At 35.1% G+C, this 19390-nt stretch overlaps 1 long non-coding RNA gene across 1 annotated transcript in view; it reads right to left on the minus strand.

Annotated features, from left to right (window-relative positions):
- LOC113456633 overlaps window positions 1-19390 on the minus strand; it is a 999422-nt gene that overhangs the window by 859892 nt on the left and 120140 nt on the right. The window contains exon 2 of the long non-coding RNA XR_003377390.1: window positions 8743-8791. This is a non-coding gene — a long non-coding RNA (uncharacterized LOC113456633). The remainder of the gene's footprint in view (window positions 1-8742; window positions 8792-19390) is intronic.

The following is a 19390-nucleotide window of genomic DNA, read 5'->3' on the forward strand; positions in this document are numbered from 1 at the left end:
CTGGTAAGTGGGTAAAGCAACATAAAACTTTGAAACTATAAAAAAAAATTACCATTGCCTATAAATGTGCATAGATATAAACCTTGGGCCAGTGGGTTTTACTCTGATATATCTTATCTCTAATATCTGCACTGCCAATCAAACTTTGTGTTCTTTTGAGTACTTGCATGAATTCACACCATTGTCTTCACAAAAACTATAGCTCTTTTAGTCAGCCTTTTTCTTTCTGTTCTTCCAGGCTCTTCTCAAAGACTCTGTCCTTTTGGTTAAACCTCTCCCTGGTTATGTAGCCTTGAGAAAATTTCCTCCCTTAATTAACTTACTTTTTAGTGTTCCAAAACTGACTTAGACATTTGTGTTCCATCCCACAGCCTAGTGCACAGCACACTAAACAGAACAAAACAAAACGAAAAACACAGCATGCATGCAGAGGACCTATACAGACCAATGTAAACTCTGTGATTGCTGTTTCAGTCTCTGTGAGCTTCTATGACTATCAACTTTGCATTCACTCTTAACCAAAATTATCTCCAAAGAGCAAAGGAAGTACTGGACAAGCTAGCTATCAAGTTATCTGTGTCTTTTGCAAAGGCTAAGTAATATTTGGTTTCCCATTGGAGATAGTTTTCCTTTCTTGTATTGTGGAGATTGTATTCATTCCTTTATTAGGAGAAAATAAAATCAAACTAAACGTATCAGATTTTATCTTGCATGCAGATTTAACGTTTATCTGACTCAGTGATTTGATCTAAATATTTCTTAGTCACATTTTTTTCCTCACTTGTAGTCTTTGAAACCATCTGATTGACAGCTTTGCATTACACAGTGGGAATCAGGCTTGAAATCTACATTAGGAATCTGATTCTGCAACTTAATGATACCCCTTTGAACCAGTTTGGAATAACAGGTAAAAGTTGCAACGAATTCGTGTCCCAGATTTGTCTATATTAAAGACAAGATGTTTGCATTTATTAATAATATATATCAAAATAAACCAATAGAGAATGTGATTATAAAATATAACAGTCGATTTCAAAGGACATACTTTATCTTATTTATTTGATTTTGAGATTTATTGTTCAATTTTATAATAGAGAAAAGTTGCAGTAAAGAATCTACATTTCTATTTCCATTACTTTTGCTGTAACTGGAACATATTACTGTTTTCCTGGGAAAAGATGATATTCTTGAATGGTATTCTAAATGATAGCAAGCTTTTGTACGTCAACTTCCCATGACTAGATGGCACATGTGTTGTGCTCAGCCACAGTTAAGATGTGTTAGAGAAGTTCACCAATGGCAATATTTATCTTACTCTATTCTGGGATAATAAAATGTCTTTTATTTAGAAAGAGGATGGCTTGAATTGCAAGAGAAAAAAGCTAAAGATCACATTTTGGGTTAATTGTATCAGAAATTGTGTGGACCATGATACTGCAGAAGGAGGTAAACAACGGGCTCATTCTGTGCTCCTGCATAAATTAAAGAAGACAGAGAGACAGGCAGTCGCAGCTGTGAAAGCAGTCATGTGTTCATCTGCAGCTCCCCTTCCAAGAGTAACAGAGAAAAAAAGGACAGTAGTTTTGTTCAGGAAAAAATATGCTGCTGTATGAAATTCTTGTGGAAAGTTAAGCATGCGCATGCAGTATGCTTTCATTTCCTCTTTAACAGTGACCCTCAAACTGAAAGATGCCATTGCTAGGGAAAGCCCTTACTCCTTCACCCTTGATCCTTTAGCTGTCAGCAGGAAGAATTCAAAGAAATGTTTCAGATTCTTTGTGTACTCAAATGAGCCTTCCAATTGTTTCTGTAATAGGGATCACCCTTGGCTACCTCTCCTCCAGAAGCTGCCCAGATTTCACTACAGATTTGCTTTAAAATCCCCAGGATTAAGGATATCCATGCTATTAGAATTGTATTTAGTGATGAACTTTTGCATAGAATGACAGTGTCCAATAATTGCCATGGACTTTGTGACTTAAACTCCCCTAGGGGCATAGACTCCAAAGCGGAAAGTGAGCAAGCACAGAGCATTCTTCCAGGTCATCTGCAGTTAGTCTTAATGTGAATGTCCATTCTCAACCCCTTTTCTCTGTTTTTAATCTCTTGTTCATCAAAAGTAAGAATTGTAAATCACCCTATGACCAGAAAGAGATAAAAGGAATTATTAAAATCTTAAACAGACTCTTGATTGCTGTATTCACCCTGCTTGGCAGCTCATGCTTAACAGTAAAGCTATGGATGGTCCGCAGGCTGGACTGCCACGTGCTGGCCTCAGAACCTATATTAACTGTATCTTTCTTCTTTAACTTCCCATATCAGGGAAATTACTGTCTTTTTGGTTCTTGGACCAAGAAGACTGTCTATTTGGCACAGTAAGTACACTCTAAACAGGCATCTGACAACTGCCACCTTCCTGAGACCTTCCTGCTTGTGAGTTGCTTTCCAGAACAACATTTTCCATGCAGTAGCTTAAGATGTAAATAAAATAAGGCGATTATACACATTATTGTATAAAAGAACCCATGGTTCCTTGTGGCATGTATAATCCAATCTGATAAATTTAGCATGGCTTACAAGATTCACTTTTCTTATCTTCTTGAATTTCTGACTAGATTTCCAATAACAAAACCCAAATAAGAATAGAGAAACTATACAAATAGTTAAAATCTTTACATAATTGCCAGGCTTCGTGAAAAGAAACAATGGAACAATATAAAGAAATAGTTAATCGTGAATGCTTGTTCATAGTCTTCTGTGAAGCATGGGAAACATGCAAGTCTGGCCTGTTGTAGAATTGACCAGTCCCTTCCTTTGTCTCATACTATCAGAACACACCCTGTCCCCTGGTGACAGAGCGGTCACCTTTCCATAGATCTCTATTTTGGGAAAAGGTATTGATTTTTTTACATGCTGCATCTCAAGTTCATTCAGTTCAGATAATCTGTGTATCAAGGGACCAGCCAGATGTTGGGTAGTCTGGCTTGAAGCTGCCCATCACAGGCTTGCCACATCCCCAGCATGTCTTTTTACACAATGTTGCTCTGCTTCTTTAATTGTCCTCTCTTCTGATCCTGGACATCGTGATAGATCCCTCTTCATTCCCTTGTTTAGTGAACTCTATCTCTCTAGTGTAAGGTATCAGTTTTAATATCTTCTCTTCAAGGACCTTTTCCTGAAGCTGAAAAAACCCAATACTTGAGAATTTATCTCTTCATACTTTTTTTTTTTTAATCAAAACTGAGATCCACTTTGTGTACATGTGTCAGGGGTGGGCTCCCTATCATGGTATAGTTCTCAAGCTGGGTCATTGGTTGGCTACTCCCATAATTTATGAGCCATCATTACCCCAACACATTTTGTAGGCAGGGGAAATTGTAGGTAAATGGTTATGTGGCTTGGTTGAGGTACCAGTCCCTCCACTGGAAGACTCGCTTGTTTATGGGATATGGCTGGTTCCGGCTCTGTATCTCCATTGCTCAGAGTCTGAGCTAGAGTTACCCTCGTGGATTCCTGGGAGTTTCCATTGCACTACTTATTAAATATTCTGATGTTATGAAGGTTTGAAATTTCACTCTCATTATAACAACAAATTGTGTCTTTTTATTACTGTTGTACATCTATTGTGAACTTTGAATTATTTTTAAGTTATGACACAGATTATCTTGAGGATTCAGTCACAATAAAGACATTTTTAAAATGTAAATATATGATAATAAAACTGTTGTTGAATATCAACGTAAAATGTGTTAAATTTGTTTATGCTGTGGACTATTTGTTTAGTGACGCAAAGATGTATTGTATTCCTTTGTGTTGCACTTGCTTAACTCTGTGATGCTGTGTTGCTTTGTCTGTCTAAAGCACCTCATTCATCTAATAAAGAGCTGAACAGCCAATCAAAAGAGCTGAACAGCCAATCACTAATCAGGTGAAAGAATAGGCAGGGTGGGAAGGCAGAAAGAATAAATGGGAAAAGAAGAAATCTGGTAAGAGAAGATCAGGGAGAAAAAGGAGAGGAAGAGTATTGCTCCAGGGAACAGACACCAGCTACACCACAAGCCACAGAGTAAGAAGTTAAGAAAGTTAGTTAGAAAGGTGAAAGCCCAGAAGCAAAAGATATATGGGATAAATAAAATTAAGAAAAGCTGGCTAAACGTAAGCCAAGCTAAGGCTGGACATAAGACTCCATGTGCTTACTTGGGTGCTGGGTGGCAGGCTCCCACTGAGTAAAAGAAAAGAATAAAAAACAACATAAAACTAATACAATTTCTAGAAAATAACGATTCCACCATGTTTCATTATATCATTCAAAAATTTTAGTTAATATGGATTTTGTCTTAACAAAGCTATTATATCAGAAAAATCTCCCACAATTCAAAAAAACATGAATAATATTGCAATTTAATTTATGGAAATTTTTTATATAGTTGACTCAGAATTTTGATAGTGAAATAATATATTTTGATAGCACCCGTCCTATCAGTCACAAAGTAAATGTGTATTAAACTACTTTGCTTGTCATGGGATTTAATATTCATATCTAATGAGTATAAGTTCCTTGCTCTGTCTAATTTTTTTGATATAGGGTTCGACTGTATATCCTTGGCTGGACTGTAATTCAATATGCAGACCATGCTGGCCTTGAACTGGTAGCCATCTGGCAACTTCTGCCTCCCAAAGGTTAGGATTAATGGCATTTGCCACCATGTCTGGCATTAATATAAAATTTATTTTTTAATATAAAATGAATATATAAATCAAAAGACATTTAAATTTATTAATTGTACCCATGAAGATTAGTAATTATATTCTGATAAATTAATGTACATAATTCTGCAATGCCCATTTTAAATTTTACACACTTAAATGATTCATTCCTACTGGATAGCTTTTATACTGTCAGAATGTTCTACTTCTACTGAGTGAGAAAATATTAAACAGTTTTATCCATCTGTGAACCTTGTGAACTACGCTAATGACTGTACTGGCAGGATATGTAAACTAATGCATAGCGATATGAACGCTATGATGTTATGGGAGTAACCAACCATTTTCTGGATGGATTTAAAACCTGATTCACAAGACAGACCTCAAGTCTGGTACTGCTAACTAGACTCAAATTCATGACTTAGTAAGCCATCGGCCCTAGGATAAAAGCTAATATTATTTTTGTGATAAATGGACATAATATTGAACTGTCTTATACCTTATGCTTTACACCTCAATTTGTGCTCATCTTTATACTCACATATTAGAACATCTCTCATCTTTCATCAGGTAAGTTTATTTTTGCAATAGATGATAAATCACTAGTCATTTGCAATGAATTAGTATCTATTAAATACTCAACTCTATATGAGATATCTATACCATTAATTACTTACAAAAGTCCAGGGATCAACACAGAATGAGGATCAGAAGATGAGATAGTTAGTAGACATATGCAAAGCATATTATTTTATTGAAATGATAGTACAGTGCACACATGAGCTCATAGCAGCTTTTTCTGCATGCACAAGATTAACTCAATCAAAATCCCAGGACTGACAAGTGGGAAGCTAATGAATTGCCACTCTTATGGTCAGGAAGAGTCCATTTTCTTCAGAGATGTGACACCAAGAGACTACCTGTGCTTTGTAAACAGTTTCACACCCTTGTACATACAGGCAGCACTAGGAGTGCTCAAAAGGTTTTAAAGAGAGAGAGAAAGAGAACATACATGTTTTAGGGAGTGCAAATATATGGGTAAGATATAATTGGAAGGGAAGGAGTTGGTTTTTTTTGACTAAATATATTATATACATTATGAATTATCAATTAAAAATCTATAATGTTGTGAAAAATAAAACATAAAACTAAATAATATTTAAATAAAGTGTTAATAAATCATAAAATATTGAACATGATAAATGTAGTTTAAAGAGTTATCCTTTTTAAATTTTTTATTGATTTTATTGAGCTATACATTTTCTCTGCTCCCAAATCACTCAGGAGATCTTGTCTTAAAAATCTTTTTGTATGTGCCTGTTCATCTGGTATGTGTATGATGTGTGTGGTGTGTATGGGTCTGCATGTACCATTTGGGATAATATATTACCCCAAGGATATCTAAATAACATCGCAATTCCTCCATTATTTTAAAAGTCTCATTGGGACTGAGGTGTGCATCTTTGTTTCTACATAGTCCTTTTCAAGTACCTTACATGAAGTTTTTCTTTTAAAAAAATGTAATGAAGATCTTTTCCAGAAAGACAATTATCAGATGTACCCACTCATAAGTGGTTTTTAAACACAAAGCAAAGAAAACCAGCCTATAAATCACCATTCCAGAGAACCTAGACAACAATGAGACCCTAAAAGAGACATATATGGATCTAATCTACATGGGAAGTATAAAAAGAAAAGGTCTCCTGAGTCAATTAGGATCCTAGAGAACGTGGGAGAGAATAGAAGGTGAGGGGAGAGGCAGGGAGGGGAGCAGAGAAAAAAGTATAGCTCAACAAAATCAATAAAAACAAAAAAAATGTAATGAAAAGTGCAAGATAGTTGTCTAAAAGTAATGGGACTTTATATCATTTGAGAAAATTTCAAGGTGTGTTTTAACAATGAAACACACGCAGGCATGTTGCCTTGCTAACTTTATTTTCATAGTACAAACATACACTTGCATTTGTTATGTGATTAATTATTAGTACTTCGAGGTCTATATTTACCAAGTATTACTGAATGGAATCAGCCAGTGAAACTCATAAATGAATAAGATCTTATAATTTTTCTTAGAAAGCACGTATTTCCTTATTTTACTTCCATGTCACATACTTTACTTTCCACTCCCTGAAGCTCAAACATTAAGCCTTCCTAGAAAAACCCAGCTTGATAAATCTTGACAGGTGATAAAATAAGTTTTACTTTAAATAACTCACTGCCTCTATTCATTGGTATCAAATAGACTTCACTACAAAATTCCTAATATAGAAAATTGTCACTCATGTCCAAAGAACTTTCTTCCGTTATCTAAATCTTTCCTTTTCTTCACCATGTTCTTAAATTCACTGGAGCCATATATAAAACTGCATCAAATGCCTCTCTTTTTATAATCCACACAACATTAACTTCTATGTAGAAAATTTTGCTTATTTTCCTCAAAATTATGGTAAGATATCTAGTAACTTATCCCAATTTTTCTTGTCCTGAAATCTACATACTAGCAAACAAAGAAAGAAAAATCATGTCCTGTATTTTTTCTTTGATTAAAAAGGGCAAATAATGCAGAAATTTTTACATAAGTTTAAGCTAACTCTATAGGAAGACTTATACATGTAGCATTTAATCTTCCAGGAACAAAGTGGTGGGACAGTACAAATTTATTAGGTCTTTAAATATGTAAAAAATGGATTTTGAATCCCCTTTTCAGTCAGCAGCAGTGACCTTTTTATATTATGTTCATGTTGAGACATACCTGGCTACCTTGAGAAAAGTTCAAACTTGACTATAATCAGTTTAATGAACATCATAAGTCTTTGGCTCTAATGGTCAAGTGAGATTGTTATGGAGTACAGAATTTTAAATCGACAAATTTCTTTGATTTCCACATACTGAAAATTTGATTATTAGTACTATTACTGAAAATATTGTGGCTAAAAAGTACAAAATCAAGTTCTACTTGGATGGACAGCTGTCGTAAGCTATACATCAGGGTGACATCGACTGGGGTCCAGTTTTGATGAGTGTGAGAATTTGAATTATTAAGCAAAAGGAAAGGAGATATGAGGAAAAAAGGCAGAGACACAGAACAGCATCAGAAGGAAAATTCAGTCAACTTTGAACCACCCCGTTTATTTTCCACAAGCTTATAGCCAGTCCTTATAACGTGTTGTTAATCTCCTTTGAAGCAACAGGAAAAGCAAGGTGGAGCAGATCCACCTAATACTCAAAATACTCATTAAGCACACCCTAGGACAGGCTGGCTCATTTATAGTCACACCTGTTGTCAACAACTTTGAAAGAGCAAAAAGGATCAAACTCTGTGACCTTCAGTCAAGCTAGAACACGCTCACATCTGTGGGCCTCATAGCCAGCTCCTCTTACCTTCAATCTTATCCAACTCCTACCCTCCCACCCCAGGTATCTCTCAATACATTTTGTCTGGGGCTAGATTTCAAAGCACACATTATGAAAATGTCAGTTTTACATACCGAATTTTGCTGTTGTTTTAAGTCCATTAATATTAAAATGGCATCAAGTCTTTAATTGATGCGGATCTTTCACATTAAAGTTTAACAGTGAGATTCCATAAACAGTAGTTTTAGAGGAAATGCTGTTGGAGACATCTGAGCTCCTTTTTACATGGTGGCAGTTAGGTCTTTTCAGGGTGCCCCAAATCAAAGCAGAAAAAGGCAACAAGCCTTTCCTTTAGAACTGTTAAGCAAGCAATTCCACTTTTGAAACTAAGACTTTTTTTTTTTAACTCAGCCTCTTTTCTTATTGTAAAGGTACACTTTACATTTCAACAGCAAAGAGAAAGAAATAAAATGAGCAAAGCTGTTATTGATTTCTTATATCCCAGAGTTTCTACTGCTTCATAACAGACAAGCAATAATCTAGGTGTTTCCTTGTAGTCTCTTTCTTTCCCCCACTTTCCTCCATTCTGATTGCTGTATATATAATTTTAAAAATGAATTAAAATAAATTTAGGAATAAAATCAAATTCTAAAGCTATGCATGCAGTAGTTATAACCTTACCATCAACTCAGAGGTTAGGCGTTCAAACACAGGTTCACCACCCTGAGACCTAAAGAAATACAATACAAACCAAGCTTTTAGTATTAAGATTTGATTTTCATTAGACAAAAGTTATATTTACAATCCAATGATATGAGTTATTGTATGAATTATTAATGCCCATTAAACTTAATGGTGTTGACTATCCTTTTGTCAGAAATAGCATAACCAAACTCACATGAAGTTGTTGATATTAGCATACATTCTTTAATTTGAACTGTTTAAGGCAGAGATTATAGAGAAGTTGAACACCTGTACAGTCTTTCTTCTTATGAGCCTGTAAGCTTTGATACATTTGAACACATAATGCACTCTGTAGATAGATTCCAGAGAGAAACACCACTCATTCTCTTCCAGTGACAATGCAGGTGTTTACATAGATTTATATAAAATGGGGCATGCATACCATCAATGTGATTGCAATACCATAATCCCATTCTATACTTTCTGTTTTAACTGCTGGAGAATATAGAACTCCATATGACTCTAAATGTGTAGTTATAAAATTGCAATCATATTCTACACTTGCTATTTTGTTTTTTGGATTTTTTGTTGTTGCTGTTTTTGTTTTTCTGGACGGTGTTTCTCTGTGTCAGTCCTGAGTATCTTGGACCTTGGTTGGTAGAGAAGGCTGGCTTTGTACTCACAGAGATCTGCCTGCTTGTCTCCCAAGAGCTGGAATTAAAGGCATGTACCACCACCTCCAAGCTTATACAGAGAATATAAAATTCCACACAACTACAAACAATTCAGATTATTTTTAAGGATGTATCACACTCTATTGTATAAAATATATTTGAAGTCATAGGAATTTATGAACTTAATTAATTTCATAGTCTTTAAATCTCTTGGCTATGATCACTCATGGCATTATTTGACAGTTGATACAGGAGACTTTGCCAATGCTTTATTATTATGATGTAGCTTATTAATTTATAAATAAAGATTAAAATTATTAATCTCTAAAGTTTACTTTCAGGCAGCTGCTTTTTATGTGAATGAAAATCCAACAGAAAATTTAATCTCTTCTCATGGAGAAATGAGTAGAGTTTGCAGACTCTTCAGAAGTTCCAGATTCAATGAGCTATTTCATGTGCTCTTCTGAAGAGCCTCTAGTTAACCACAGTAACCCATAGCATGTGCTCTTCTGAAGAGCCTCTAGTTAACCACAGTAACCCATAGCATGTGCTCTTCGGAAGAACCCCTAGTTAACGACAGTAAGCTATGACATGTTCTCTTTTGAAGAGCCTCTAGTTAACCACAGTAACCTATGGCATGTGCTCTTCTGAAAAGCCTCTAGTTAACCACAGTAACCTATAACATGTGCTCTTCTGAAGAGGCTCTAGTTAACCACAGTAACCTATGGCATGTGCTCTTCTGAGAAGCCTCTAGTTAACCACAGTAACCTATAACATGTGCTCTTCTGAAGAGGCTCTAGTTAACCACAGTAACCTATGGCATGTGCTCTTCTGAGAAGCCTCTAGTTAACCACAGTAAGCTATGGCATGTGCTCTTCTGAGGAGCCTCTAGGTAACCACAATAAAAGTTGATAAAACTAGAAACAGCACAAAAAGCACCGTCTTGTTTGCTGCCAAATGTTTAGTGTTATCTTTGGAGAATATACTTTCTCCATGTATTTGTATACTAAGGTGTTTAACTTCAGGGTTACAAATGGAAACATTAACTATGACAAATTATCATTTAGCACTTAGCAAGAGATGTCATATGTGAAAATGAGTGTGTCATTGAGTTTAGTAAAATGCCACTATCATGAAGATGAAAATCAACACATCAGAATTTGATTTCTTCTGTGTGTATTTTGTGTGTGTGTGTGTGTGTGAATGTCTGCACCAAAATGTATACATATATGAATATTATAAGTGAACCTCACGTTCCTCAGTTGGCAGAACCTTCTGTTTTTGTCAGTGGTGGTAGTTGTTTCTGAAATAATGTCTCTCAATTCACCTGAAATTTTCTGCTTAGTGAGTTTCAGGGATACACTTGTCTCTCCTTTCCCAGTGCTGGAATTAAAAGTGTGTGTCAGCGCACTGACCATTTCTATGTGAGGTCTGCGGATCAAATTCAGCTCCTCCTACTAGTGTAGCAACCACTTTTCCAATAAATACCTACCTAGCTCTCAGCCTTGCTTTCTTATTGTGCAAGGTAAAATGTATATATAAAATGCAATCCTGAATAACAAATGCTCAGGAAAACCTTAGCTGAGGTCACTGGACAAATGAGTGTCAGAGACTGAAAATATCCAAAATCTTTGATTCTTGATGCATTGTGCTAAGTTCTTGGACTTTGCTCTTGGCCTCCTTACTGCCAAGTTGGTAGGATCTGTTCACCAGCCAAGTTGGTAGGATCTGTTCACCAGCATCCCAAAGATGCTGTTGCCATTTTTTTTTCATTTTCAAGTTTTATAGCACATTAACCTTTTAAATATTCCAGACTTATCTATCAAATGTCACACTATTGCCACTGTCACTGCAGGAGGAAGAAGTGAGAAAATCATTATTGACATATACTATACTTCCTATTGACATTTTTTTAGGGAAAGCCTCCCATATGCGCAGATCCACCCAAACGTCAACTCTTAATGACCTTCCTACCTGCTCTTTCCTTTTTAGCAACAGATGTAAGGATTTACATTTTGGTAGCACAATGTTTTCTTAGGGATTTTTTTTTTTTGGTTTCTATTGCTGTGGTGAAACACCATGACTGTAAAGTGTGTTTGGGGAAGAGGGGTATTTTGCTTACACTTGCACACTGCTGGCTACCACTGAAGAAGTCAGTACAAGTACTCAAACAGGTAGGAGCTGATGCAAAGACCATGGAGGATGTTATTTACTGGCTTGCTTTCCATGACTTGCTCAGCCTGCTCTTGTATAGAACTCAGTATCACCAACCCAGGAATAGAGCCTCCCACAATGAGCTGGGCCTTCTTCCACTGATCACTAATAGAGAAATGCCTTACAGCAGGATCTCAGGGTGGTATTTCCATAACTGGGCCACTTCCTCTCTGCTGACTCTAGCGTGTGTCAAGTTGACCCACAAAACCAACCATTATAAACTATAAAAAGTGTGGTAGAACAAACATTTAGAAAAAACTAAATATGATTATGCCAGAATAAGCTGAATGAATATACAAATTAAAAAATACCATTATTTCTATTTTATTTTTAAAAACTGAAGGTCAAACTTTAATATTTAGTATTATAATGAAGAAGTAGAAATTACTTTATAATGCCATTTAGTGGTATCATATGCTAAATTACTCTTTCAGGCATTGTGTTACATATTTTCAATTTTAAATGAAAGCTTTAAACTGAATAATTGAATTTCAGGATAAAAGCCACAAGAAATTTATGTTTTCTAGCTACATCTATAAGGTATATTTGAGTTTGAGACAATAATAAAAATCCAAAGGCTGTCTTCCTCTGTATAACTGTATTATTTTACATCTTGATCTGTATTAATCTGTATTATTATATTGATTAGATATAGCAGACATGTGCACTATAAATCACTGTTCAGATTTACATTTCAGAAATAATAGCAAAAGCATCTAATAAATTTATCTTCCAAGGGTAAATTCAAGCCAACGAAATGACATCAAGCATATATGAAGTATAGTGCCAAAGACTGGCTCACCCCAAACTTAATTTATCTTTTCAATGTTTTTTAGGGTTGGATGCTGGCAAAGGGTTGAAATGCTATGGCATGTTTAAACAGGGAAGAGACAATTTACATGACATGAATAAATAATTATGCAGAGAAGAGGTGTTTGCAGGAAAAGGCCCAGTCATTAAACTAGCAGTGCCATTGGCACTAAGTTCTGTTCTTGTTGAAATTCAGGAAATTTCATTTCACATAAGAGTCTAACAATATGAACTAATCAATGCATCACTTTCATTTGAGCAAGCCACAAATTACTATGCTGACTAATACATTAATTCATTACTGGAAATTTTATAAATCTAATATCCTAAGTCTATCTGGTTAAAGAAGGAACACTGTAATGTTACTGTGTGTTACTAAAGCCCAGAACTTTATTTAGTTGTTACAGATGTTATAAACATTTACACAACACATAAAATTTCCCTAGAAGCATGTAAAATATTCCATTTCTCTCATCTTGTCTCCACATAGTCTTGCTATTTTTAGCATCATATGAATAGAAGTGATAAAGAAGCTAATGAATGTATCCAACAGCACACAGCCAATAAGTGATGAAGTTGAGATTCAATCACAATCTCTCTTAGTCCACAGTGAGACAGAACATTAAGATTAAAAAAAATTGTGTATGTATCTGTGTGCATGTGTGTATGTTTATGTGATGCATGACTGTGTGCTCCTGTGAGTGTCAGGAGAGGCCATCAGATTTCCTGCAGCTATATTTACATTCAATTGTGAGATACATGATGTGGGTATTGAGAACTTAACTGCAGTCCTCTGGAAGTGGAGAAAGTGCCTTTAACTGCTAAAACATCTTAGCCTTCGATTCTCTTAATGAGAAAGTATGTAATAAAACACAGTTTCCATTTAACTCTATTTAGAGAGAACTTAAATTTACAACTCCAAGAAGCATAGACACTATTTAATACTCTCCATCAGTCAAGAAAAATGAAATCACAATTTTTCAGGTAAATTAATGGTAGTAGAAAAGTTTATATTGAGTGAAATCATTTAGACTCAGAATGATAAACATAGCATGTTCTCTCCATCTGTACTTTCTAGGATTTAAATGTGTTTGTTGTAACCTGGAGTACCTATAGAATCCAAGAAAGAAAGTGGGTACCAAATAGGAGGAGCAAAACAGAGGGGAAAAACAAGGTACAAGTGATTTAAAGAAGAAAGTAGGAAAAACAGTGAGGGGCATTAATTAGGTATGGGGAAGGAGATAAAGAAGAAAGATAGACAAGAGTAAACTGACAGCAATAAAGTCTGGAAAATACATAAAATATCTTATCATTATATATTTCTATAAAGTAGAATACATATAAATCTCTGTATGTATATACATATATAGCTTTAAGAAAAAATTATCAGGTCTAAGATTGCTCCCTCCAAGAAAAATAAAGTAACAAAACCCAATACCAGTGATGACGAGTCTCCTTTGAGTTATTGATCAAGGTTCTCCAAGAGGCGACTTAAACATAGTCTATTACTATTACCTTGGGTTGCCTCTCAGAAGATGAAGGGATGGCCTATGCTCTTATAAAAGGGGCCTAGAGGATATGAACTGGAAAAGGCCTGAAAATCTTCTTCCTGAGAACTAGCTTTCATGACACCAAGGGACACAAACAAATAATAGCCCTACACAGATGTAATATCTATGAACAACATCACAATCCAGCATGGCACAATAACTCTAGGAGTGCAATAGTGCTGTGCATACTGGTGGTAAGCAATAGTTCTCTATTCCTACTTAGGTCCTGATCAACAGGAGTAAACTAGGACCTGGTATTGGAACTCTAGCCAACTGCTCAGCACAAGTGAAATCCTAGATCTTGGAGAAGAACTTACAAATGCTATTTACTAAACCAGAATAATTCCTAACTACATATTAAATTTTATCTTTATATACACATATAAAATTTTCTCAGAAAAAAGATCATTACAGAAAAATACAATCAATCAAAATGTAGAGAACAAGACATTACATGGTACCCAGTCCCAAGTGATACACTCACAGCACAATTCCTGCATCTAAGGCTCAGGAATACTTGCAGAAGAGGGGGTGTAAGAGCCTAAGAAACAGCAAGTTTGATATGAGACTGTGTTGCCTAGAAAGGTCAGGAAGCCTACACCCATAAAGACCCATCAGTATGGTTACCTGAACAATAACTTAACAAGGTTGACACTAGTAGGCATGCGAAAATGGAAAAGGGAAAGTCTGTGGAGACTCTACGAAATACAGACATTTCAGGAATGATAAGAACAAGAGTAATTATCTTTTCTAGGGAAGAGCCCTGATTGGTTATCTAATATAAAGTGGCCACTCCTGAGATAATATACATTCAAGTAACACTACATGAACTGAGTAGGCTGTATTTACATATTTAGGAATATGTGTATATGCAACAATAAATTTGAGAGAGAACAAGTAAGATGCATGCAAGAGGTCAGAAGGAGGAAAGAGAAAAGGAGAAATTATCTATTGCGCGAAACCAAAAACCAAAACCAAAAACAAGTAGAGACAACTAAACCTCCCATTTCAAGTAAATCATCAGAACCTATTAATGAGTTCTAAAGTTTCTAGCTTAAAGCACTAATATATGATGACAAATATTAGGGTATTTGCTCTGTAGTGTCTGACTGGTCAAATGCTAAATGTACACCATGTTTATGTATCAGACATGTCTTATATTTTTGATTCTGACAAATTTTACAAGGCATAAGATTTTATAAACCGTGTAAATTTTATACAATATGTGAATTATTTTGACTTGGTTTATCAAAAACACTTTCTAAATATATAAATAGGATTTTAAAGTGAAAAACTTTGAACTCTTACTTCCTTCAAGACTGTCAAGCTTATCCGAGAAGCACTAATATTTTTATCTTTGCAAGGCAACAAGTTTGAGAGAAAAGTCAAATGCTACTTTGAAATTCTGCATGTTATAAGGTCTCATTAAATCACTAATAAATACCAAAAATGCTACAACAGAAACAACCATAGGATAGAGTCAAAACAGGACAGATGTTGGGGATAGAATAGGAGAGTGATCCATAATCTTGTTTTCAGGAGACTAAGTTCTGGCAATTACATTCGTGTGGAAGTAAGTGCTATAGAATGTGGGAAGTGCTTTCCTTATTAATGTTTGGCCAGGTTCTGGGTGCTGCTGCCCACCCCTCCTATAACACTCACACCCACCTCTTTTGGGGAATATTATTTTCAGGTGTTACTTTTGTTTGTGCTGCATTTGTGTAATTCTGTGAAGTTGTATCACTGTGCCAGTCTGAAACACCTGATGGTCTAATAAAGAGCAGGTCAGGAGCAAGGACTAGTGGTGATGGCATGTAGAAAGGATAAATAGAAGGAGAAATCTGACACAAGCAATGAAAGAGGAGCAAAAGAACAAGTGCAACCAGTTGCTCAGAATGTAAAGATATTGTATGTATTTTCCATTTGTGGCCCTATAATGTTTGTAGTTACATACAGCCATTTGTGTACTTGTTAAATAAAAGTATAAGAAAAGTCAAAGTGTTCAGAAGAATGAAGTCGGGATGTGGAAGGAGAGAGGAAGTGGGACACATGAGGGATGGACCATGTACAATATTTATCTGTATAAAGACTTTTTTAACTCACTTAAGTTTTTAGTTGATGTTGTGTAGACTTTATATGGTTGACAAGAATAACTTAAATTCCAAGTGGACAAGGTCAAAGAGATCCTCCAAAATGGTTTATGTTCAATTATGACATTATCATTTAATTTTCCTGAGCTGATATTCTTTCACAGCAAGCTATAGAGCTTAAACAAAGTCAATATTCATCCTCAAAGCTGCCATGTTACTAATGGCTACTTACTTGATATGAAATTAAGGTAGTATACTGTAACTGTCAACATTAATGCAGTGCTTCTTTAATTGCAGGGAATTGTCATTTTGGAATCCCTGTAAGAATGTGGACAAGTTCACACAATTGGTTGAACTTGCATGTAAATTAATAATTGGTAACCATGGCAACATTCATCAAGTGGAGAGACTGCATTTCAGTCACAACCTTAACTGTAACCCTCCTTCCTTATGTGCTAGGAGATAACTGTGACTGGCAGTGTCATTGCTTTACTTTCTGTGATTGGTTACCACAGAAAAGCCCTGGAAAGTGACCTCTGACTGTTCTCTCATTTCTTGGTATTTATTTTACTTTCTTGTCAACTGTTAAAATACAGTCAAGAGCAAGATACACAGTAATACCTTTCAAACTCAAACATATACACAAACAAAATTTTAGCCTTGTTTAAAATAAAATAAAAATACCATACAGAAGTTCGTTTAAATGCAGAGAGTTTGGGCTTAGGCAAGTGTTTGTTTGAATGATATGCTAATTTAGTTTTGAATGTTTTGATTTGCGAATTCATCACACTAAAATAATCCCTGTATTTAAAAGATGGATTCCCAGTGTTATACATACAGAAATGCAGGATCTAAAAGGCTATCCCAGAACAAAATTGTGAATCATCCCTTTAACCATATTGTCAAGTTACACAAGTTCTTTCCTTGTGTCATCATCCCTGAAATGAGAACCTTTCAGGTTGTGGATGTCAAGTACCTACTAGCTTTGTCTCCCCTTCAATCTCACTCCACGCAATTATATCTCATCTCAATTACAAGATGCGTCATAAAATTTGCTCTGAGATGTAAAGTTTGGAAAAAAAAGATGTTACTTTGCACAAGAGTTCTAATTTTCTACCGTATTTAAAGCAGAATTGATGTGCTTATGCATTTCTTCACAATTGTCTAATATGTTTCTGGTGGTGCTCAAGTCAAAAGTTTCCGAATCTATGTCACTCTATATCTTATTACTAATATATTCTTCTTTAAAAATTGTTTTATGTGTATGGGTATTTTGCCTGTATGTGTGCCTGCTGCACACTAGAGGTCATAAAGGGAACATTAGAGTCCCTGGAAATTGAGTGAAAGTTAATTGTGAGCCCCCATATGAATGCAGGAATTGAATCAGCTCCTCTGGAAGAGAAGTAACTTCTCCAAAGTCTTGGACCATCTCTCTTGTCCCTACGTTACATATTCTTTTAAATTTTGTTTACATTAATTGATTTGCTTGTTTGTTTCTTTACTTGTTTACTGCCTCACTATGGTGGACATATGGAGGTCAGGGGACAACTTGACAGAGCTCCTTCTCCCTTTAAGCCCATGGGAGTCCCTGTGAATCAAACTCAGATCATTAGGCTCGGTGCTACGTGCTCCTCTAGCCATCCCATCAGCTCTTGTCACACATTCCTATGCACATTAAAATTACTAATGGCAATGATTTTAGTTTTCAGATTTCCCACTTCTAAAGTGCCTGTGTATCATAACCTATTCTTTTAAATACTTTATATCTCTTCTTGGATTATTTGTTTCATCAATTCCTTTTTATTTTCTAATAAAAAACATTTCTAATGCTTCATTTGGAAGATTTTAAAGATAATTTGAAGCCTCATTTTGTTGCAGAAATCTGTCCTTTACCATCCCAACTGCTAGAGCTATCTTCCATTTTCTTATATTTTTGGGTTGTGAAGCTAGCTTTAATGGCTGAGTCATCTCTCCAGCCCCCATTTTCTTGTTTGATGGTAATTCTATTTTTAAGTTTTCTATATGGAAATTTTTTTCTCACTCAATAAATTCTAATGATACTCTACTGAAGGTCTCCAATACTACTGCAATCAAAATTCAAGCCTCCTCTAGACATAATAACCCTGAAATATTTAGTATGTGTGGACAGTTCTGTAGTCCATCTGTCTTCAGTAGTAGGTAAAGCATCTAGAGATATAGCAGTGTTTAGAGATTTGGAGATCAATATGAGTAATAATATATAAATTATAATACTTTCATTTTTTACACATTCTTACAAGAATGGAACTTTATGTATTTGTTTCAAATTATCATTTTGACAAGGAATTATAAACAAATCTCTGTTTTTAGATGTCATTTTAATTCTTGGTTCCAATGTTTATTTCAAAATGTATTGGTTTAAAACCCTCTTTAAATATTTGAAACTATTTGAGCTCAAAATTTTCTAATAAAAATGTACATACACATAGTTAAAACTTATTCTGTTATCTGGGATTTTCATTCTGTTATTGACACTTTTCACATGTTTAAAAATTGTATTTTGTCTGTGTAGGTATTTAACCTGCAAGCATGTCTGTGAATCACATATAAGCCTTGCTGGTGAAGGTCAGAGAACATCATATTCCCTGATATTGTTGTAAAAGAAGGTTGTGGTCCACTGTGTGGGTGCGCAGAATCAAACTCCAGTCTCCTGGAAGAGAAACACCTGTTCTTAACTACTCATGTATATCTCCAGTCCCAAAGCTAAGAGACTTTGAAATTGTACAGCAGTTTGTATATTTTAAAGATTGTGGATTTTTCTGATAGGACTGATTTTTAATGTTTTAAAGAGAATGAGCTTTTTTTAAAAAAAATTATCTTTTTAATTTATAAAGGTTGTGGTACTTCAAAGTTGAAATTTTTATATTGTCATGTAAATATTAAAAAGACAACTTAGAAAAAAAATAGAAAAAAAAGACAACTTAGAGATAAAAAGAGAAGAAAGACTGTGATTTAATTGTGATTTATATAGGTGTCAATATGACAAGGACTCAGTTGTGCTTGCTTCTTGTGAACTTAATACAACCTAGAGTCATTTGGGAAGAGTGAATCTCAATTGAAAAAATAAAAATGCTCCCAGTTTGGCTTATCTTCTGGTGGTGCATTTTTTGATTGATGATTAATGAGAGAAAGCCCAGCTCATTGTGGATGTTTCCAACCCAGGGCTGCCACTCCTGGTTGCTATAAGAAAACAAAACAAGATTAGCAAGCCATGGAGAATAAGTTCCTGCCTCCAGGTTCCTGACTTTAGATTCTTTGTTTTTCTTTT

This window comes from Microtus ochrogaster, chromosome 10 (genome assembly GCF_000317375.1).
Source record: "Microtus ochrogaster isolate Prairie Vole_2 chromosome 10, MicOch1.0, whole genome shotgun sequence".
Lineage (NCBI taxonomy): Eukaryota > Metazoa > Chordata > Mammalia > Rodentia > Cricetidae > Microtus > Microtus ochrogaster.